Genomic DNA, 22,764 nt, shown 5'->3' with positions numbered 1-22,764 from the left:
CCAGGATATGGACATACCTCTTTGGGGGTCACCAAGTAACCCTGTATAGGGAGGAGCCAAGGCTGTGGAGTAGGAGGAAAACCCCAGGTGGCCCAGGGGGACATGGCCCTGCCAGGCCCCACAGAGGTTGGACTGAGGGACTTGGCAGGGAAACGGTGTCATGGTGGGGGGGACACAAAAGCCCAGTGAGAAAAGCGTCCGGGGATGGAGGGGGTGGCATGGGCTGCCATGCCAGGAGTGCAGTCGAGGGGACCCTTCAGCAAGAAAAGGACGTCAGCTCTGTTGGCCAACAGAATGATCCAGAAGGCAGAGGAAACACCAGGAGTCGTGCAGAGGACACAGCACCTCTTGTCACGGGGTGGTGGGCAGGGGCAGGGTGATCTTGCCACTTGTCCCCAGGTGCCAGCTGCCAGCTTTTCTGTCACTCAGGGTCCCCCTGGGAACTGTGGACACTGTGGCTGGGCCATTTCCTGAGGGGGGGGCCATCCGGGCACTGCAGGTGCTGAGTAGTGTCCCTGGTCCCCACCCATCCCATGCTAGGAGCTCCCCCAGTGTGACAACCACAGATGTCCCCAGACATGGCCCAGTGGGACGGCCCCCCGTTGAGAGCCACTGCTTTAGCTGCAATGATTGACCCGGCAAAATTGTTCTCGCTGGAAATGAACGACAGCAGCCATATTGGAAACATTGATGGAAGTTTTTTTGCTGTTAATCTGATGGCAGGATGAAGCCCTGGCTGCATAAAAAAGCATCCATCCTGGTCAAAACGTGAACAGTTGGCTGGGGTAAGATTGTGGGGACAGAAGGCAGCAATTTGCCTCTGCCGTGCAGAAAACGGAGTGATGGGATCATGTCGGATGCTCAGGGCTTGGTCTGAGCCTGCTGTCCCCAAGGAAGCTCATCTGTGTGGGGCTCTGTTCGGATCTGGAGGCTCTGCCTTCATTAGCACAGAGACGGCAGCTCCTGGGGCAGAGGCCACGGAGAGGTGGAGAGGTTCTTGCGTGAGTCTCCCAGGGCTGCCAGAGACTCCAGAGGACAACGGGCCTAACAGAAACCCGCCCTCCCAGTCCTGCAGGCGGAAGTCTGAACTCAGGTGTCTGTGGGGCCAGTCTCCCTCCAAAGACTCCAGGACAGGATCCTTCCCAACCCTTGTAGCTGGTTTCTTACATACATGGTCCCCGATGTAACAACAGCTCAGCTCACAATCTGGTTAGTGTATCAAATGTATTTTCGGGCTGGGTGCAGTAGCTCATGCCTGTAGTCATAGCAACTCAGGAGGCTCGAGTGGGAGGATCGCTTGAGCCCAGAAGTTTGAGACCAGCCTGGGCAATGCAGCAAGACCCTATTGCTACAAAAAATAAAATTGCCAGGCATAGTGACACGTAGCTGTAGTCCCAGCTGCTGTAGTCCCAGGAGGCTAAGGCGGAAGGATCACTTGAGCTCAGGGGTTGGAAGCTGCAGTGAGCTGTGATGATGCCTCTGCACTCCAGCCTGGTGACAGAGCAAGACTCTGTCTTTAAAAAAATGCATTTTTGACTTAAGATATTTTCAACTTACAACAGGTTTATCAGGATACAACCCCCTCCTAAGTTGAGAGGCATCTGTAGTGTATTACAATCTAAGACAAAATTTTAACACATTTGTTAATTCATTTAAAAGTAATAAATTTATTGTCTGTTAACATTTTTTTAAAATGACATTTTCCCCAAACAAGGTGGGTGTATGAGTAGCATTGTTTTTTTCTGCTAATTTCAGACATCAGGCTTCGCAGGGACGGCTAGGTTTGCCAACACTGCACAGTCACTTCCTCACAAAAGGATGTTTTGGCCCCAAGAGGAAGATGAAGGGCAAGTGGTGTGTCTGGACTGAGATCCCGGGAAGCACCCAAGGGGCGTGGGGAATGGTGGGACCCCGCAGGGAGGCACAAAAGAGCAGGTGGCAGCTCCAGGCAGTTGGGGCTCAGTCCCACTGGGGACCTGGCTGGGGTTGTCCCTCCACAGGTGACAGAGCCAGACATTAACCCTCCAACTCCCAGCAGCTGGGCTGGGAGCTGGGGGAGGCCTTCACCCTGCCTGCAGGTGGAGAGTTGTGGGTGCTGTTGTGTGTGTGTTGTGTGCTTGTGCATGTATGTAGCTGTGGGTATGTGTGTGTCTGTGTTCAGTTTGCACACATATGTGTGTCTATGCGCATGTGTGTTTGTGGGGTTTTTAAAAATTTTTATTTATTTAGTTTTTTGAGACAGAGTCTCACCCTGTTGCCTGGGCTAGAGTGCCGTGGCATCAGCCTAGCTCACAGCAACCTCAAACTCCTGGGCTCAAGCAATCCTTCTGCCTCAACCTCCTGAGTAGCTGGGACTATACAGGCATGCGCCACCATGCCCGGCTAATTTTTTTTCTATATATTTATAGTTGTCCAGCTAATTTCTATTTTTTTTTTTTTTTTTCTTTTAGTAGAGATGGGGTCTCGCTCTTGCTCAGGCTGGTATCGAACTCCTGAGCTCAAGCGATCCTCCAGCCTTGGCCTCCCAGAGTGCTAGGATTACAGGTGTGAGCCACCGCATCCAGCCTGTTTGTGTTTTATTATAGGTTGAGTTTTGTCCCCCTCCCCAAATTTGTATGTAGAAGTCCTAACCCCAGGATGTCAGACGGTGACCTTATTTGGAAATAGGGTCATTGCAGATGGAATTAATTAGGGTGAAGTCATACTGGAGTAGGGGGGCCCTGATCCAATGACTGGGGGCCTTACAAAGGGGAAATGTGGACATAGACACACACAAACACCCCAAGGATGCTGCAGGACACGCACTCATTGTCTGGGACAGCAGAGAAACCTTTCCGACTGGCTCCCCTGGCCATGTGAAGAGGCAGGTCCCAGTGTCCCCAAACATGGCTCCCAAGGCCACACTGTGCCCCCAGGCTCTGCCCTCCCAGCTAGGAAGTGGTCCCACTGCTGGCTGCAAACTCAAGCTTTCTTCTCCTAAAGGCCGTTTGTGCCTTACGCAGGGCTGTTGCGCCAATCTCCAGAAAATTACAGAATTATTTCAAATGGAGAAATAGAGGAAAATGGTAGAATCATTGACGTGAGAATTTGGGAGCTGGAGGGGCCATCAGAGCCCCCCTAGTCTGAGGAAGGTAAGTAACTGAACTATGCCACCCTATTCCCTCTGGTGCACAGGGCAGACATCACCAATCGATCAAGTGCCAAGGGGAAACCAATTTGGCAGTCCAGGCTGCGTCCAGTTCCATCCTCTTACAGATGAGGCTGAGGCTGAGGCCAAGGGACTGGCCTGAGGGCAACTACAGGGGCAGAGCCTCCCACAGACCCCTTCTGGGAAATATCATCTCTTGTTCCTGGAATGAATTCAGGGAAGAAGCAAGGTCATGCACATTTTTACCCAAGACATGAATCATTTGGTCCCTGCTGTCTAGGGCTAGTTCCTGCTGAGGCCACAGTGTCCCTCCATGGGGTTGAGTGCCTGAGAGCAGGTTTCCCTTGAGGTCAAGAATGGGACAGCAGAGATGGGGCAGGGAGGTGTGAGGAAATAAAACCTGAACTCTGAAAATTTGGGGAGGGTGGCTGTGGAATTCACTCATTCACTCATTCATTCATTCACCACATACGGTCACTGCATGCAGACTGAGCGCCTCCTGTGTGCCAGGCCTGGGGCTGGGTCCTGTGGGCACAGCAGGAGGACACTGATGTTAAGCCAACACACTCCACTGCAGTGCAGATGAGAGCGCCCAATGCAGTGGGAAGGATAATGGGGGAGATCACTTGGGCTTCCTCAAAGAGTAACATTTCACAGGGGACTGCTGGCCTCTCACATGGCTGCGCAACAAGACCTAGAACCTGCATCTCCGGGGGCTTGGTGTGGCCCCTAAAACACATTGACATTCAGCCTTCACATTCTGGTTGGATTCTCATCCGGGATTTTTCTCTGTGGCCCCATCTGGCTTGAGTGTAGGACTCTCGTCGAGATCATGGAATCTTCCTCCCAGTCTTATCACATCAGCTAAAGGGCTCGGCGTTCCTTGACCATCTGCCCAAACGAGGTGTCCTTCCCTGGGGGACTCAGCCACACACCACCTTGTATCATCTGAAATCATCTGTCGCACTCCCCCGCCCTGCGGGACCGAGGACTCCCCGGAGACGGTGCCAAGAGTCTAGCTCAGTGTGCTATTCTCAGAGCCGCTGGCAGGCATTTACTTAATACACACATATCTGAGTGGATGTGTCTCCCCCAACTTTAAAAATGCCCCACCGGGGAGGTGCGTGGAGGATGCGGGGAAGGCCAGGAACCATTTCTGCAGCTGCACCCGCCCCAGGGCCTGTCCTGGGGTGGATCAGGGGCCGCCTTGGGGGTCCCTGGCCAGCGGCGTCCACCCCAAGCTTCTCCGGCATGAGCAAGCACGACAGGCACAGCAGGACGCTGGCCAGTCGCCCCCGGCGACCCTGCGGACAGGGCCGCGGGGGCCTTGGGTCACCCCTGTCCTCTGCTCCTTGCTTGTGCCACCACTGTCCAGGACACCGTGAGCCCAGGCCACCACCCTGCGCCCATCGGGCACTGATCATCGCTCTATACCCGGTTTCCCCTCTTGGCCCAGGAAACCCAGATGGAAAAACCGTCTTGCCCTCAACCAGCCCATTTCCTGGCCGGCCGCCCTGGCCCGCGTCTGCCCAGGAAACAACCTGGCCCACGGCAACGCCCGCCCGTGACGTCAAGTGGCGAGACCGTGACGTCACACACGCGGCGGGGCGGCGCCAGGCGACCAGCCACGCGTCGCCATGGCGACGGAGGGGCGGGGCCGACAGGGAGGAAGAAGCCCCGCCCCTATAGCGGCGAGAAAAACCTCCCGGCCCCTTCCTCACCCCGCGCGCGCCCCCGCCACAGCATGGCTCCGGTGTCCCCGCTGGCAGCAGCCCAGAGACCCCAGGCGCGGCCGCAAAGCGCGGCAGCCGTCGCGCGGCGCCCCTCGCTGTCGCAAAGCGGCGCGCCAGAGGCCGGGCCGGGCCTAGGCCCCGCCCCACGCTGTGACGTCACGGCGCGCGCGCCCGGCGCCCCCGCCGCGGCTGCGCAGTGCCGCGCGTACGGCCGCCGCCCCCCGCTGGCCGACGCTGGCGGCGTAAGGCGCGCGGGCCCCGGAGCGGGCGCGGCGGAGCGCTGCGAGCCCGGCGCCTGCCACCCCGAACATGCGGAAGCCGGCCCAGGCGGCGCGGGAGCCGGAGCGGGGGCCCGAGCGGGCGCCAGAGCTCGAGCCGGAGCGCGAGCGGGCGCGGGGCCCGGAGCGGGGGTCCACGCCGCGCTGCTGAGGCCGGCCCGGCCGCCCAGCCGCCGCCCGCGGGCCCGGCCACGGCGGAGCCCAGGTAACGACGCGCGCGCTCGCCGGCCGCCTCGGCCACGCGCCCGGCCCCGTGCCCCGGACCCCGCGCCCCCGGGACCCCCGGCGCCGGACTCCGGCGCCCCCACCCGCACGCTCGGGCCGCGCCAACCCCGCGCCCCGGACCCCGGCGCCCCCATTCCTGTATTCAAGGCCCCACTGCCCCCGACACCTAGCCGACCCTGGAGCCCGCCGACCCCGGACGCCGCCCGACGCTGATCCGCACGCCTAGAACCCCGCCACCTTAGCGACCCCCGCACCCCACCCCGCCGCCCTCCGCCCTCCGCTGACCCTTTAGTCGCAGCCCCTCCTGCCCCCTTCCTACCCCCCAGTGCTCGCGCCCACCGCCCACTCTCCATCCCGGCCCCCTGCCCACCTCGTCCCCTTGCCGCCTCCGGCCTCGGCCTGGCCCCTCCCCGCGCTGGTGTACCCCTCCCCGCTCCGTGGTGCTGAAGCTGTTGAGGGGCAGTGCTGGGGGGCTCAGAGCAGAGGGGTCTGGTCGGGGGACCTGTTGCAGGGCCTGCTCGGGAACTCCCGGCTGGGCCCGCTGCGCCCTCCCCCTTCCGCTCTGGCCACCGGCTTTGTTTTCCGGAAACACACGGGCCCAGGAGGGAGGGTAAGACGTCTGAGCCCAGCCTGTCGCCCCAACTTTCTCGGGGGAGACTTTGGCGGTGGGAGGTGGCGCCCGCGGCCGTCCCGGCTCTGGGGGTAGCTGGTTCATTCGTCGGGCCTCCGGATGGCATTGTTTGTGGGAGACACCCGCAGCGGTGTCTGTGTAGGTGGAGTCCAGCATTTTCTCCCCGTCTGCCCTGCGGTGGAGCCAGTGTCTGGGCTCCGGGGGTGTCTGTCGCACGTCCATCTGGCGGGCCTCCGGTTCCTGGGTCTCCTGTCCCCACCCCCGGGCACGCAGGAGCCTCATTCGGTGTTTCCCGGCCCCCAGAAGCCCTGCGGGCTCGTGGGTGTGAGAGATGAGTAGGAAAGTAGGAAGGCTCCGGTCTTGGGGGAAAATCCAGCCGCGGGCTGCGGGAAGCTGCTCCCATCAGGGAAGAGGGTGTGGGGCAGCTGGGGATGGGAGCACCCTGGGCGCGTCCCGCCCCCTGCCCAGGGCCTCTGTGAAGGGACAGATTGTGCACCCGGCCCACAGGTTTGAAAGGGGGAAGTTCGTGGTTGTCACCGGTACTTTGCTTTGTTTTCCACTGCGTCTCCACCAAAACGAAACGCTGCAGCCTGGGCAGGGCGGACTGATGAGTTTCCCAGGCGGGCAGCACCCAGAAGCGCCTCCGGCATCGTTGGCTGCCTGCTGCCTCCGTCTCCAGGGCCCACCGTGTTGTGGTCAGCCCCTGACGGTGAGCTGTGCCAGCCACACTGGTCAAGCCAGTCCATCTGCAGGCCATCTTGGGGTCTGCAGGGGGTCTCAGCGGGGAGGGGCGGAGGTGGGGGCCAAGAGACCAACCATGTCTCTGGCAGGACCACACTGTGGGCAGGTTTGGTGAGCCCTGGGAGGGGCTGGCTCTGTCCCCATACCCCCAGGGTCTGCGGTGGTCTGGCTTCACCTGGCCCAGCTGGCAGTGGGATTTTGCGTGTTGAGGGGCTTCTTGCCTGCTGTTCCTCCGCCCTCACTGTCCTGGGCATGCTGGGAGGCCAGCCCCACGAGAGTGCCCAAACCATGCACATTTCCTTGAACTCCGATTCGGGTTTCTTCTCCTCCTTGTTGATTATACAGTAATTATCTCTGGGTTGCAAAAGGAAGTAGGTGAGCTTTCTTTTTAATTGAGAGTCTTCGTGTCTGCTTATCCCAGGCTTTGGGGAAGCCAATGCACCAGCCATTTATGTGGGAGCGGGGTAGCCCCGTGGCGTGCCAGCCATGGAGTGCTGGTGGGAACTTGTGGGAGGCTTGGTACACGCCCAAGAGGCAGGCCCTGGGCCTGACCAGCCCGTCGTCCACATGGCTGCTGTGGATGCAGGCTGTGCTTAGGACAGTGGGCATTTCCCTGGGGGCGTCCGTAGAGGAATGTCCTGCTGCATGGTTGACCTTTCCGCCCGCAGGGTCCCCACAGAGCTGCCTAGGCCCACACACAGGGCAATGAGCAGCCCCTTCCTCTGCAAGGGGCTCGTGCTCCATCAGGGCCTTGACTCGGGCTGGGCTGTGGGCAGATGGTGCCGGGAGGGTGCCAGGGAGCAGGTGGGAAGGCGGGAGAGGCAGGGCTGTGGGGAGCTGCTGCGGCTGAGTGTTGGGTGCAGCCCAGCCAGGACCCCCCAGCCTTTTGGGACTGTGGGTGGCACTGGGCAGGTTGGCATCAGTAGATTGGTTGACTTTTTCATGACCTGGAGGCGAGATAGGGCCCTGGTGAAGGAGGCCCCGGGGCCCCAGGAGATTGAATGAGTGTCTTGGTGGTGGGGGTGGGCGGTAGTGGGGCCTTCATCTACCAGTCAGCCTCGTGTCTGAGGTCCAGCTAGGGCCCAGTGGCCGTGATCATGCCAGATCCGGGAGGCAAATGACTGGGCATCGGGTGTGCCAGGCGTAGCCTGTTGGCTGCTCTGTGAATGCTCCCATGGCAGACACGTGTGGAGTATCTGTTGGTGTCCCACAGCTAGGCACGAGGCTTGCGTCGGCAACTGGATAGACAGCATCTCCACGGTCCACAGCAGCCCAGGCAGGGGACACTGGGGCAGAGGCCTGCTGGCCTGGAAGGCAGCCCTGCGTTGGGCAGCTCCGTGTCTGTCTCCTTCCTGTTTGGGAGCCATGCTATGTGGCTTTCCGTGAAGTGGGTGGAATGGCCCCATTTTACAGATGAGAACGTTGAGGCTATCTGACCTGTTTGAGTAGAGGAGGAAGGGGGACTGTGACCGAGGGTGACTCACCTGTGCTCCTCCAGTAGCCCACGGTGCTGGTAGGCACAGGGAGGGCGGTGTCGAGAAGCCTCCCGTCCTCACTCCTCCCCACCCTGTCCCTGTGGTGTCAGCCTCTTCTCATCTGCCCCTTGTGCCGTCCTGGCCCAGGGTTCGAATGCAGCGGTCTGTGCAGGTGGCCCATCCAGAAGCTGGGCTGGCCTCGCTGGGTTGGGGGAGACCCTTGTGCTGCCCTGGCTGGGCCCCAAGTGAGGTGTCCGGGACCACCAGCAGGTCCCCACTGGCCCCTGAGATGCAGAGGCAGGTACCTGGAGTGTCCCTCGTGGGCAGGGACTGAGCTGGTGGTAGCTGGGCCTGCCTGGATCCCTGGTATCCCAAAGAGGCTTCTCTGGTGGCTAACACTGGGTGGTCCCCAGCATCCCTTCCGCTCTGATCCTCCTATAAGGGGCAGGGATGCTGTAACATCCCACCTGCTCCTTCTCCCATGTCCACTACTGTCTCCTGATCCAGGCTCTGCCGGCACCCTCTCCCCTTGCCCAGGGTCCCTTTCACTACCGCTTCTTGGGGCCTATGCAAGCCTGTGTGCCCCAAGAGGCAGCAGGGCTGTGTCTTGGGCCTGGAGGAAAGCCATGTCCATGCCCTTTGGATGGCGTGAGGGCGGCATGATGCCCCGGCTTCCCTGGAGCTGCTTGAGTGGCCCCCAGCCGTTGTCCTTGGCGTGGCCCGATCCCTCAGGACACACCAGGCCCTTGGGGTATGGGGCTCCCCTGGGAGGCTCAGAGGGGCTCTCTGGGAAGGTGTAATTCCTGGCATGTCTTTTCCTTGTTCAGATGCCCAAGTGTCAGCCCTGCACAGGGAACATGCCACAGGCTGGGGCCCGGACAAGGTACCCCTGCCCCAGAATGTCCTCCGCTCACCCCGGGGCAGCCCAGGGCCCCCCTTGAGGCCTCCACCTGCCCACTGGAGCCTGAGCTCCTCAGAAGGCTCAGCAACCTCCCTGCTCCATGAGGCGCTAGACAGTTTCAGGTCACGTCACGTTAAAAAACAACCAGGTTCCTCTGAGTGAACCGGGATCACAAGTCCAGCTGACAGGCGTGCAGCCTGCAGTGCAGTCTCCTCTGTACGTGCTTGCGTCCCAGGGTCTGTCGGAGACCGGCGTGCATGGATAGGGGAAGTGGGGTGAGAGCATGCCTGTCTGGCTGTCTGAGCCCGCCGGGCGTGGCGTCTGTCACAACAGACCCCCTCCCAGAGCCGAGGATCACTCACACCCTTGTTCTAACCATGGGTCAGCCGGCTCGGCCTCTGGTGCTTGGGCCCTCGGAGAAGTTCCACCCAGGCAGAGACGGGCTCCGGGGACCTGGGGCCGCCTGCGACGGTCCTAGGTTATCACCAGGCTCTGCTCACTGTCTAGAAGGCAGAACTAGATACAGTGGGTTATTTGTTGCGGCCAATGGGTTTAAATTAACGCATCATTCACTTCAGAGTCTTAAAAGAAATTATGCTTAAAGGTAGCGTTTCAATTATCTGGAAATGTCCACTCTCTGGGATGAGGTGGCATCTCGGCCTGGGTTGGACCCGGAGGGAGTCCACTGACTGCCTTTTCCTCGTGGCCCCATGGCGCTGGAGGCAGTGTCACCTGCAAGGCCCACCTTCCTTGGGGACCTTGTTTCCGCGGTGACCCTGGGACACTCGTGTGACTCATGGCAGCCTTTGCCCCTTCCCATCTGAACCCTCAGTTGAGATGGTGAGTGTGAGGCCCTGTCCCATCCCGGTGGCTGTGCCCATCTGGGGGCTCCTGCCCACGGTGGTCCTGGGGCAAGGTGGGTTTGCACAGGTGAGCAAGCTCTGCCGTCCCATGCTGGGCAGGGGGCCTTTCCAGCACAGTGAGAGCAGGATGTGTGGTGCCTGTTCTGGGGACACAGATGACTAGGCCGCACCTGCCTTTGGTTTGCTAGTTGTGCTTTTTGAATTCCCTGTCAGTGCTGTGGAGGGTGATCCAGCCAGGCCCCAGGCGGCTGACTGAGGGGCAGGGGCATGGGTGGCCCAGCAGAGCCCTGGGGCCCCAGGCTTGTGGCTGCGGGGGTCTAAGACATCATCCCTCAGGTGCCCAGAGGTGGCCAGAGCCCCTCAAGCCCTCCAAGCAAGGGGCAGGTGGCTCCTCAAACTTCAGATTTTGCAAGTTAACCTGTTGCTCTTGGCAGGAAAGGCTGGAGGGCTCGTGGGCACAGACACAGCAGGGCACCCTTCCTCGTTGTGTCTGGAAACCATCTTGGGCCTCGAGGGGGCATTGTGTGCCATGCGGGTGGACATCTCGATAGAGCTTTTATGTGTGTATCCATGGGGAGTGTGCCCAGCTGCCACACTGCCCGCCCTTGTGGACTGTGGCCATCCCAGGGGTGGTGGCTAGACGACCTCCATTCCCCCTCAGCCTCATTCGTGGCGTCTGGCGGTAGGTTTTGTTGGGTGCGCGGGCAGCCGCGGTGAGTCAGCCCTTCCTCCACCCCTCGCCGTCTCTCCGTTTCTGTGTCTTTCGCTTCCTGTGGGTACACACCCCTGGATTCCTCTGAAAGATTTATGAGCAGTCCCGTAAAAGCCAGTTAAACTCCGGCCCCACCGAGCCGGAGGCGTGTCCTTGGCAGACTTTGATCCTGCAGGAGGGAGCTGGTTCTCGGAGGCCATGGCCCCAGTCCCTGTCCGGCCTGGGAGCACTGGCCAGAGCTGTGCTCACTGTAGTTTTTAAAGAGCTTCATTTAGATACGGTCCATGTGTCACACAACCCACTTTGTTTTAGTTGAGGTGTAACTCACATAAAATTTGCTGTGGTGTACACTTTAGTGGTTTCTAGTATGGGTGACCCTAAAACAACGCAGTGTTAGGGGCCCCAACCCCCTGTGAAATTGAAAGTTCACATACAACTTCTGACTCCCCCAAAATGTAACTACTACCAGCCTCCTGGTGACTGGAAGCCTCACTGACAACATACGGTCAGTGGACACGGATTTGCATGTTACGTGTGCATCTGCTGTGCTCTTACAACACAGCGAGCTGCAGAAAAGAAAATGTAATGGAGGAAATCTTGAGGCAGAGAAAACAAGTGTTCATGAAGTGGATGTGGGTCATCCTGCAGGTCTCCGTCCTCGTCATCTTCACGTCGAGGAGGAAGAAGAGGGTGAGTCTTGGTGTCTGAGGCATGGCAGAGGCAGAGGAAAATCTGCAGTCCACGTGTGAGTGGACCCACACAGTTCAGACCTGTGTTCTGGGGTCAACTGTATATTCACATAGTTGTGCAACCAACCACCTCTATCTCATTCCAGAACATTCCATCACCCTAAAGGAGACCCCCATCCTCATCAGTAGTCACCCCCAGCCCCTGGCGACCACGAATCCATGTCCTATCTCTGTGGAGCTGCCTGTTCTGGACATTTCATATCAATGGAGTCACACCCTGTGTGTCCTTCTGTGTCTGGCTTCTCTCACTGAGCACGATGTCCTCAAGGTCTGTCCATGCTGTGGCCTGTGTCAGAGCTCGTCCTTTTCCATGGCCAAGTGATATTCCATGTGTTGATGGACCTTGTTAGGTTTGTTCACCTGTCCCTGGACACCTGGGCTGTTTCCACCTTTTGGCTATTGTGAATGGTGCTGCTGTGAACATTCGGGTACAGGTTTCTGCATGGATGTGTTTTTAGTTCTCTTGGGTAGAGACCCAGGAGTGGAATTGCTGGGTCACGTGGTGACTCCAGGTTTGAGAATCCACCGAGTATCATCTGCAGTGGCTGCACCAATTGTGCCCCGGCCAGGCATGAGGGTCTGACCTCTCCAGGTCAGCAACAGCCCATGTCCTGTTCCTATGTCCTGGCTTCTGCAGTCCTGGGGCCTGACACTTCATCTGCCTCCGCGGCATTGGGGACCCCACTGCGCCCGTGCTGTCTGGAAAGCCAGGGGGTCTGCGTGTGCCTGGGGTCCCTGCTGCTGCAGCAGGCACCAGGACTGGATCCCACACTGTGACAGTGCGACTGACATGCTGCCTGCGGCCTTTGCCTCGGCGAGTTTGAGGCCGGGGTGTCCGGTGTCTGTAGAGTGACCCATAGGCTGTGATTCCATAGGGCTGTCCAGGCAGCCCTGGCCTCTTGAGGCCAAAAAGTCAACGTCTTGTTCCTGGCATTTTTAAGTAGCAACAAAACTTAAATAGCCTTTTTAAAAAAAAGCTTGCAAATCCAAGAGATGAGCCCCACGGACACTAAAACCCCTTCCCGATGCCCAGAAACCAGGAGGCACATCCAGAAACAGCTAGGGCCCCTCCGTGCCAGGACAGACCATCCAGGCTGGCCCTGTCCTAAACCCACTCATCCCCCTGGGAGCACAGGTGCTTTCTCTCTTGGGACGGCTGTGCTGCCACTGGCACCCGTCCCTCCTAGATCTTGGTAAGGACGCTGACGGCAGAGGGCAGACAAGAGACAGTGCCTCGTCTGGGGCATCTGGGAGGGAGGGGCCCCAGGTGCAAGTCAGTGGGTTGGAGGAAGCTCCAAGCAGGGTGGGCCAGGCATGCGCTCACCCTGGGCTCCAGGGAGACGCTGCACCAGTGTCGCTCAAGTCCTGTTGGGATTGAAGGCAGCCTTCTGGAGCCTGGCAGCTGTTCGTGCTGCCCGGCTCTCCATGGTCCCCACCCCATGCAGGCGCACCAAGGGTGTCCAACTGGGCATATGTAGCCCCTGGTGGGCCCGGAGGGAGGACCCTCCGCTTTCCCTGGGGTTCGAGGGCCAGGCGGGAGGAAGTGGGTGAGAATCCACTGCCCCACCCCCTCTTCTCTGGGGGGGGGGGGGGGGGAGTGGCAGGGGTTGAGACAGAGTCTCGCTTTGTTGCCCGGGCTAGAGTGCGTGCCGTGGTGTCAGCCTAGCTCACAGCAACCTCCAACTCCTGGGCTCAAACAATCCTCCTGCCTCAGCCTCCTTAGTAGCTGGGACTACAGGCATGCGTCACCATGCCTAACTAATTTTTTCTATATATATTTTTAGTTGGCCAGATAATTTCTTTCTATTTTTAGTAGAGACGGGGTCTCGCTCTTGCTCAGGCTGGTCTCTAACTCCTGACCTCAAGTGATCCACCCGCCTCAGCCTCCCAGAGTGCTAGGATTACAGGCCTGTGCCACTGTGCCCAGCCTTGGATTTCTGACTTTACAAAATGAAAACACATTTTTAATCATGAAGTTTGCTTGTGCTCATTGGGGAGGGAAGAAGGTTGGTTCCAGGTGTTTGAGAGGAGGAGATGCAAGTTGGTCCTGTGTCTCCTCTCAGCCTCTGCAGTGGCCCTGGCTCTGGGGACCCTGTTCTCAGCCCTGTCTGGGCCCCACACCCACCTGCAGGAGCAGGCGTCGCCCACACCCTGCTGCTGCCTCCCGTCACGGAGTCTGTTACCTGGTCGTGCCAGGTGGGGTCATGGCCCGTGTGGCACAATTCCATGCAGGATTTTGCAGACAGACCGGGTGCAGCGTGTGCTTAGTGGAGATAGAAGTGGGTGTGGTGGAGGCGTCTCGGGAGGCTGAGGCAGGAGGATCGCTTGAGCCCAGGAGTGGGAGGCTGCAGTGAGCTGTGATGACGCCACTGCACTCCAGCCTGGGTGACAGAGTGAGACCCCATCTCAGAAGAGAGAGAGAGAAAGATGGCGACCTCAGAATACTCTCCACAAGTGTTTCTGTGCACATTCCCACTGCAGGCATGGAGGTCACTGGCCCTGTGCTCTTGCCGGCCCCGGACCTGTGTCTTCGGCACTAATGACCTGGGAAGGCAGGGTGGCCTCTGGCACTGGAATGTGTGTGCCTGTGCTAGAGGGCGGAGTGACGTTTGTCTGTGTGGTCACCCACATTTCCTCGTCCATTGCTCTGTTTGATCTGTCAGTCTGTTTCTCATTGACCTGGAGGAAGACTTTGTGTGTCACTTTTCAACAAACACTGCTCGGTGCCCAGCGCAGGGGACAGTCCGTGTTCTCTCGGAGCTTGTGTTAGCAGGGACATACGGTAGAGGCACGGGCATGTGTCGGAAACACGGGAGACCCACACGCGCATGTCAGGCTGTGGGGAGGTGGGTGAGGAGGCCCACTCCCGAGGTGTGAGAGAGCTCCCAGCTGGTGGCGCAGGCTGCCCTGCAGTTATGAGCTATCCTGGGAGGGGACCCGCCTGGTGGGGGTCATAAGCCTCATGTTAGGGTGGCCCGAGGTGCAGTGAATCCTTATGCAGATTGTGGAGGCCCCACCTGCACACACCCCGTTCCCCACCGGTCATGCCTCTCCTGGCGCTGTGTGTTGGTCACTGATGGACCAACACTGACATGTCATCCTTAACCGAGGCCCACACTTGAATCGGGCTTCCTCAGTTTCCCCTGATGCCCTCTCCTGCCCTGGGGCCCTTCCAGGACCCCACAGGACACTCAGCCCCGTCGCATCTCCTCAGGTCCGTCTGGGCTCTGCTGGTTCCTCAGACACCCCTGTCTCTTGCCCTGGCGGTCCTGGCGCCCTCAAAGGGTCTGGCGTCTTCCTCGCGGTTAGACAGTGGCGACAGGCTCTGGGAGGGGCACCTGGCAGGGGCAGCCCCTTGTGCCCTGCTGTCCAGGATGCCTGTCCCTGGGCCAGGCGCCCCCCGCGAGGAGCCTCTTTCCCTCTCCCGGTGCTCCAGAGGCCAAAACGCAGCTGCACTGGGCTGCACTTGCCCCAGGCTCCAGGAGCATCCGTGGTGCCTTTCTCTGGCCTCCTGGCACTGGCCGGCGTCCTCACGTCCCTGCCTCGGTGCTGCATGGCCGCCGTCCTCTCTGTGTGTCTCCTCCTGTAAGGACACCGGCCATCATGTTAGGGCCACCCCAATTTCCAAAGGTCACGTGATGGTCCCAGGTGCGTATCTTTTAGGGGGACGCAATTCTGCTCACAGGGAGGGCAGACGTGGTAGGGTAGGGAAGAGGGCACCTGTGTGGAGGGGCTGCCACCAGGCGGACAGCAGCCGGCACCTCAGCGCCAGAGGGGTGGCTGTCATCTTGGGGGATGGGCAGGGTGGGCAGCCTCAAGTGGCCCGTGGGTCCAAACACGTTGGTGTGACTGAGGGACGGAGTGTTTCTGCGTGTTTGATTTTAATGGAACGGGTGGCTCCGGGGTAGGATGGCGCTGGTGGGGCTGTCAGGAGGGCCATGTGGGGCGCCTGCTCGTGCTGCGGTGTCGGGGGTCCTGCCCTATCCACAGGCTGCTCGAAGTGGCACATTCACTCCTGTTTATCGGGGTCCCCGAGTCTGCCTATCTGTTCTGTGTGTGGATGTGGCACAACATGCGGTGCCCCGGCCTTCCCGGCACCTCCCACGTTGTCACTGAGGCAACTGCTGTGGGGGCCGGTGTCTACCCTTTCCCCGCCTTCATCTTGTGGGAGCCACTGTCTACGGACCCCTCCTGGTCCCTGCCCCCACAGCCGTCCCGCAGGGGTCCCAGAGTGGAGGGCACTGCAGGGTCCTGTGCTCCCCCAAAGTTGGACACCAGCCACTTGGACCTGGTCTTTCCTGAGTCCCCGGCTGCCCCTGGCCTCTGCCCAGTCCTGCAGGACATGCTGGGTCCAAACCTGCCAAGGCAAGTGCCCCTAAAAGTCAGGCTTTACATTTATCTTCACGTTGTGAAGCAAAAGACTTGACGGATTTAATTTTTTCATCATCTTCCAGTTATTAAAAGCAAATGTAAAAACTTAGCCCACCAAAGTCTTTCATGGCTGTTTGTGGTTACTCATACTTCCGAAAGGATCAGTGGCCCTGCAGGACTCCCACCGGAGCCATCCCCCCTTGGCCATGCTGGGATCTCCCACCTAGGACCACTGTGGGGAGTTGTCTGTCCTGGCAGGGCTTGTCTGGCTCCGCCCTGGGGGACTTACTCCCCTCTCACCATCTGTGATGGCCACCAGGGCCCATGGCCTTGTGTGATCTCTGCCCTCCCGCAAGGCCGGGTCAGCTCTGCCCCAACTCGTGCTGCCGATGCGGTGCCGGGCCCTGTAGTGAGGGTCCCCTCCCCAGAGCCGGCCACCTTTTCTGGAATTTTGGGGCTCAGCCCGTGTTGGGAGAGTGGGTAGTGGGTAGTTTGGGGCCCCCCCGCCATGGCCCCACTGTCCCTTCCCGGGAGCCACCCTGGGCACAGGAAGCTGTGGGACCCCAGGAAGGTGTTTCCTAACCCCCAACATGGGCTACAAAAGCTTGTCTGTGGTTTCTAAAGCAGCCTTTACTGTGCACGAGGTTCTCTGCTGTGAAGACAGTTCACATATGCATGCATGTTTTGGAAGATACAAAAAAGCACAAAGAAGAAAAAACGAAAGCCACCCACCACTCATAGGTAACAGTTAACATTTTGGTTTACACGTGTCCAGGCTGTCACCCACATGCTGTTCCCGTGCCTCTGCGTGTTTCTGTGCACACACGACGAATCTTACCTGTCTTAGATCTCTCGGGGGCTTCCAGGGGCTGGGTACCTCCTGGGCTGCACCGTCTGCCCCTCAGGAGTCGATTCTGGCGTCCAACGTGGGCAGGGCGCAGACTCCGTCCTTCTGTCACCTCCTTTCCTGCTGCACAGTGGGAGCCAGGGTCCCCCCTTCTCCACCCACGGCTCTGCTGCCTCCTTCCTCTTAGCTCACCCTGGAACCCTTCACACCTGCCTCGACTCGGGCTAGGACCTGAGGGCCCGGGACCTGTCAGCTGAGTCCCACTTGCCCCTGCGGCTTTCTGACTCAGCGTCTCAACGCAAACCTCGGGTACCCTTCCTTCCCTGCCCAGAAGCACTGCATGGGCTCCTCTGACATGAGGCTGTTTTGGACAGAACCAGGACATCACCACAGCGCACCCTGCAGTGAACACAGGTTCTTCAGTTGGCAGGCCTGGGGGGGTGTCCCCATTTCCCCTGGGATCTCCAAGACATCTTTTAAAATTTTGTTCATGTTATTTTTACATTTTTTTATTGTTAATTTTTCTATTTTTTATAGAGACGGGATCTCACTGTGTTGTCCAGGCTGGTTTTGAACTCCTGGGCTCAAGGGCTGCTCCTGCATCAGTCTCCCAGAGTGCTGGGATCGCAGGTGTGAGCCACCATGCCTGGAGAAAGCGTCTTTTTATGATTGGTTTGTTTGAGCGATACAAACTCCTTTCTCTGTGGTTTTCGGTGATAGCGTTTAAGGCTCTGGAGTCTGTGACCACCTCACCTCTCTTCCCATAATTGTAATTGTTAAAGAATTGCACACCTGCCAAAGGTTGCCAGCACAGTCCTCCATGCCCCCGAGCCCTCCGAGAGGTTGGCTTGGCAACATTGCCACGTCCTGGCGCTCTGTGTTTGCTCTTCCTCCAGGCCACCTCCTCTCACCTGGGGAGGGCGTCCTGCTGGGGGGGTCCTCCTGCTGCCAAGACCCCCTCCCCCACCCTGTGACCGTCTGTCCGTGCGTTACTGGGTGCTGGAGTCCACTTTTCACTCCATGTGTTAAAGTCCTTCACGGGCTTAACTAACCTCAGGTGGAACCACCCCAGGCCGGCTGGTCCTGTGTGTCCTGGAGGCCTCGTGTCTGTCGGAGGTTACACGCTGCTCCAGCGGGGGACTCTGGGCTCAGCAGAGGGCCAAAGCAGGGATTCACATCCGAGGTGGTGTCCAGGCTGCAGGTGGCCTGCCCGGGGTGCCAGCCAGCACACCCACTCTGACTCTCCCTGGCTCTGGGCTGTGCCGGTGATGTCAGCCCAGGGACTGTGACATCACTGAGTGGAGACCACCAGAGAAGGGGGTCCCTGGGGCCTGCCCCTGGGGAGCTGGCCCTGGGCCAGGCCAAGATGGAGGCCTCCAAAAAGAACAGGGCAGGTAACTGCTCCAGGTGGGCGCTCTGGCAGTGCAGCCTGACCCCGAGCTGTGCCTGTGACCAGTGGCCACCAGCTCTGTGTGGGCACGGTCAGGGCTGGGTCTGGGCGCCAGGCCTCTCCGCAGCCCCGCCTATGGTTGGGGGTCTTGACCTCCACTAGGGGCAGTCTTGTGGGGGTCACGCTCCAGTGCCCCTCGGGATGGCATCATGGCCTTGGGAATCGGGTGGAGACAGGGTTGGTTTTAGGGCGGGTGAGGGATCCACATGCCCCCCCAGGATCATTACTTTTAGCTCTACCGCCTTGGGCCTAGGCAGGACTAGGTGGATGTTTCCACCACCCTGGGCTCCCTGGGCCACAGTGAGCCATGCACAGGGCTGGTCATCTCTATCCCTCGTCTCCATCCCACCTCCCTGAGGGTCTCCAGGGCACCTGGGAGAGGCCAGCTTTGTCAGGCGGTGAGCTCTGTGCGACAGACCCACTGACCGGCCCCGTGGGGTGCTGCCGTAAGAACCTTGCTGGGTCTTGGGGTGACGGCTCTTGTTTGGGGGATGATGCAGTGGCGTCCCCAGGGCTGTCCTGTGGGGTTGTGACCCTGCCTTCCTCTACCTACACACCTGCTCACCTGCTGCCATAGGAGCTGAGGGATACCTGGGTCAGACCCCACCAGCCAGGCAGGCGCTGGGTGTGCAGGCTTAGTTCCTGTTTCTCGCCTGCCTGCCATCTCCATGCTGGCCTCAGGTCAGTGCCATCCGTGCTGGGGAGGGCACAACAGCTTAGTGTGCTGCGACGCTCCAGGGTAGCGGGTTCCTCCCCCAAGTCTGTCTCAGGCCCACAGGCAGGTGTGGCTACCCCTCTTTGTGTCTGCTACGCAAGACCCTCTGCTCAGGGGCCTCCCTCCTGGCCATGAGTCTCCAGGGCAGGCCCCGAGGGGACACTGCGGCAGGGCCTGGCCTGCTGCGGACTGTGGTGTGACCACGGGCGCTCAGCCGCTCTGGGCCTAGGTGCTCCCTGTGGACACAGGGATGCAGGCGCCTTCTCGGGAGGCCATCCTGAGGGTGCGTGGGGAGCTGGTGGCCCTGCCTGAGCTTGCAATAAGTGCTAGGTAAGTGCCAAGTGCTGCCACCGGTTACTGGGGTGTTGATGGAGGCCGTGGAGGGGAATGTTGCCTGACTCCAGGCTTCTGTCGCGGCAGCTGGGCAGGAGGACCCGGACCCAGAGGCCGGTGCTCGTCCAGGGCCTGCACGTGGTGGTTTGCATCAAGAGAGACTCCTTGGGGGCTGGCCTGCGTGGCAGCATGTCGGGGACCCAGGGTCGGCCCGCGTGCAGCTCCTTCCTCATCCTCTCCTCCAGGTCAGGGGTGGTGAGCAGAGTGTCCAAGGAGATGGGGCCAGGACCAGTGGATCGGGGTCACCCCCTGGAGGAGAGGCCTTTAGCGGGATGTGGTGGCATGTGGGGTCTTCTGGGGCAGACCCCGTTAGGGGGGTGGGAGCTGAGCCGCAGAGAAGGGGCTGCCAGCCAGGAGTCCTGGGGCACACGGGACAGGCGTCATTCTTGCAGGGGTAGCTGACAGGGTCTGAGCCAGAGCGCAGGCGGTTGGACTAGGACTGCATCCTTAACCCCGGGCAGGTCTTTCTACCTGGGGAGGAGCCTACAGCCGGTGGCCTCACAGGTGCTCCTCCCAGCCTTAGCTCTTTAACACCACCACTGGCAGGTGGTGTTGAGCCCTGCCCTGGGCACCCAGGGTTGTAGGGACAGGAGTGCATTTAAGAAAGCGCGTCCTACTTAAATCAGACTCCTGGAGAGCTGCGGCAAGAGACGCGGTGCGGGGGGGCAGACACCCCCTGCGAGTTCCTGGGGTGAAGGGGGACCTTGCGGAACAGGAGGAGCTTTGCTGAACTTGGCCAGGTGGGTGAGGTATTGGAACCGCCACTCAGGCTGTTGCCCGTGGGCCAGGTTTTGGGGAGTGGGTGGTGCCACCCTCTTGGCACCAACTCCCTCCCTGGGCGCCGCTGTCGGGGCCTTGCGTGTCCTCGCGTTGGAAGAGCTTGTCTGGACCTGTTCTGTGCTGGGAATAAAGTCCACCTTTCGTCCAGCTGTGAAACCGTTGCAGTGAGACCAGGGCCACACCGTGACCCTGGCCCCTCGTGTGGCCCCGAATAGCTGCCGGCTGCTGCCCCAGTCCTGCGACTGTGGCTTTGCCACCCCCAGAGCCACAGAAATGGTGTCACACGGAATGCAGCGTCTCCATCCGTCCATGCCTTCACCAGCTGAGGGGCGTTTTGATCGTTTCCAGGTTTGGGTGATTTCAGGGAAGGCAGTGAGCGTTTGCACCTGGATTTTGTGCCGTTTCTCGGTGGCCTGAGCAGGTCTTGTTCTCGCTCCTGCTGCCACGTGCAGGGCAGAGGGAGGGAGGTGGTGGGGGCTGCCCGGGCTCTTGGGCCTCAGGGAGGTCATCTGTCCCCTGGCCGCGCCCCAGCAATGCGGCCCTTCACAGGCATCCTTTTTTCCTCAGCTTCCATCTCTTTCTCCTAGAATTCAACATATGTTTTTTCTTGTTCTAAATTGTTTTTTGGAGAAAGCATTAGTCCAGTAGAATGTGTTTCTCTGAGCTTCTTGGGAACAACATATTTACCCATAAACGGCCCTGATGGGCTTCGGAGCGGTTCTGGGTGGTGCCAGGTCCTGCATGTCCCTCATCACAGGCCTTTCCTGTCCACACTCCGATCACGTGGTCTGAGTGGTTTCTATGACTGAGATGTGATTCATGGCCTTTCAAAGTGAGTATCTCAGTGGCTTCAGCATGTTCACGAGTTTGTGGATCCGTCACCATTGTCTAACTCAGGACATGTCCATTATCCCAGAAATAAATTCTCATCACCCCAAAAGAGAAGGGGATGGTTTTGTTTCCAGCTTGAGGCTTGTGAAGTGTGGTTTTCGTGTCCTGCGTCCCGAGGGAGCCCTGTCTGCCTCTGCCCCGCCATCTCTCAGGCTTGTTGTGGAAGGGTCTGTGGTTCCACCCACTCTCCCTTCCCCACGAGTATCTGGGGCCCATCTCCCATGGTCCGGGCGTCCCCACGTCCCTCCCTTGTGTGGAAAGGGCCCAAGCCCTGCGTGCAGCTCATGGGGGTAGGCGCGATGTCTTTCCTGACACTGAGTGGTGGTGTCTTCCCACACGAGTCCCGCGATTGAGGGTCCCCTCCTGACACCAGCTGCCTGAGTTTGCACAGACCCCACGGCTTGAGCCTCGACCCTAGCGCTACCACCTCCCCAGAAGCCAGCCCCGCTCAGCCTCACACGGGATGGGTGGTCCCCATGACCCCCTCTGCAGAACTCAGGATTGACAGCTTGTTTGCATCTTCCTATTTGTTGTGAAGTGGAAGAGGCTGGGTGTGGGGTTGTGGAGCTTCCATGCCCTCCCCACACCTGAGTCGCCTCATTAGCATAAACTCAGGTGTGGTCCTGGGCTCACCTTCCTGTCCCTCAGGGGCTGTCCAGGGGCTGGGACAGAGACCAGGTATGTCCTCACAGCAGGACCACACCCACACACAGGTACCCTCCCTGCTTCTCCATGAGCAGCTAAGAGGACAGCTCCGCAGGTACTGGTCTCGGGACGGCACCTCTCGGGCAGCCTGGGCTTTGGCCGGGGAGTGGGGTGATGCAATGCTGGCAAGCCGTGTGGGGCAGGGTCTCCTGAGGATCTTGGAAGCCCACATAGGTTGAACCTCCACTTCTGCACCTTTGTGTCTCACATGTGCCTTTGCCGCTGTCTGTGCGCGTGTCTTCACTCCCGGTGGGAGAGAAATCGACAGTGAGCAACCCCCAGGTGTCCGCGATGGTGCAGGCGTCTAAACCTGAGCAGCCTCTTTCCGTGGGGTCCGGCGTGTTTCCAAAAGGGGGGGAGTATTTCTGTGCTGACGGGTCTCCCAGGTGTACGGTGTGCCAGGGTGGGTGGGGTGGCTGCCCCTGGGGGGTGCGAGGAGAAGGGCAAGGTGTGCAGATGGTGGCAGAGGGCCTGGGGGGGGCGGGGCTCAGTTTTCTGCCCTGTGGAAGCTTCACCACGCACAGGTGTTGGCTGCAGTAGCCCCACCTGCTGTGCCCAGCTCCGCTCATTGGTGCCAGCCCCAGCCCCCTCTTGGCCCAGTGGCTCCTCACAGCCTGCCAGCCCACCAGGCGTCACCCCCACTCTCTTCCCACGCCGGCAGAGCACCCACAGCGGGGTGCCAGGCAGACGGACAGATGAACTGGTGTGACCAGGTTGTCAGAGGGGCTGTGGCGTCCCTCACACTCTGAGCCCGAAGTCAGAATCACCGTGGCCAGTGGAGGACCTGGGCCTTGGCTCAGCTGTCAGCTCTTTGTCCCCGTGCATAGAGGTGCGTGGCAGGGCTGCCGCAGGAGACGTCCCTGTGGCTGGGGTGCAGGCTTTGGCCTGAGTTGCCACCCGACTCTGAGCAGCCTTTCGGGCAGGACATGGCAGCCCCTCTGCGTGTGATTGGGTCTCTTTCGGGAGGCGCCGGGCGGCTGTGGGGTCCTCCGCACACGGGCCCTTGACACGTGGAGGTGCTGCCCAAAATGGGTCTCCCAGCTCCATGCCTTGGGATGCCCCCTCGCAGCCCCACAGCCCCACGTCCCAATGCCAGGTAAAGGTAGCCGCATAGAGGGCGACGTGTGTCTCACAACCTCTCCTGGGGCATGCTGTC

At 59.9% G+C, this 22,764-nt stretch overlaps 1 protein-coding gene across 1 annotated transcript in view; it reads left to right on the top strand.

The window, feature by feature from the left end:
* The first annotated feature begins 5,147 nt into the window (after window positions 1-5,147).
* CSNK1G2 (casein kinase 1 gamma 2) overlaps window positions 5,148-22,764 on the top strand; it is a 34,167-nt gene continuing 16,550 nt past the window's right edge. Inside the window, exon 1 of the mRNA XM_069480920.1 lies at window positions 5,148-5,364. The gene's annotated coding sequence lies outside the window, so the exon portion shown is untranslated. The remainder of the gene's footprint in view (window positions 5,365-22,764) is intronic.

Source organism: Eulemur rufifrons, chromosome 2, assembly GCF_041146395.1.
Source record: "Eulemur rufifrons isolate Redbay chromosome 2, OSU_ERuf_1, whole genome shotgun sequence".
NCBI classification, from domain to species: domain Eukaryota; kingdom Metazoa; phylum Chordata; class Mammalia; order Primates; family Lemuridae; genus Eulemur; species Eulemur rufifrons.
The sequence above is the reverse complement of the archived record's forward strand: the minus strand, read 5'-3'. Positions and strand labels throughout refer to the sequence as shown.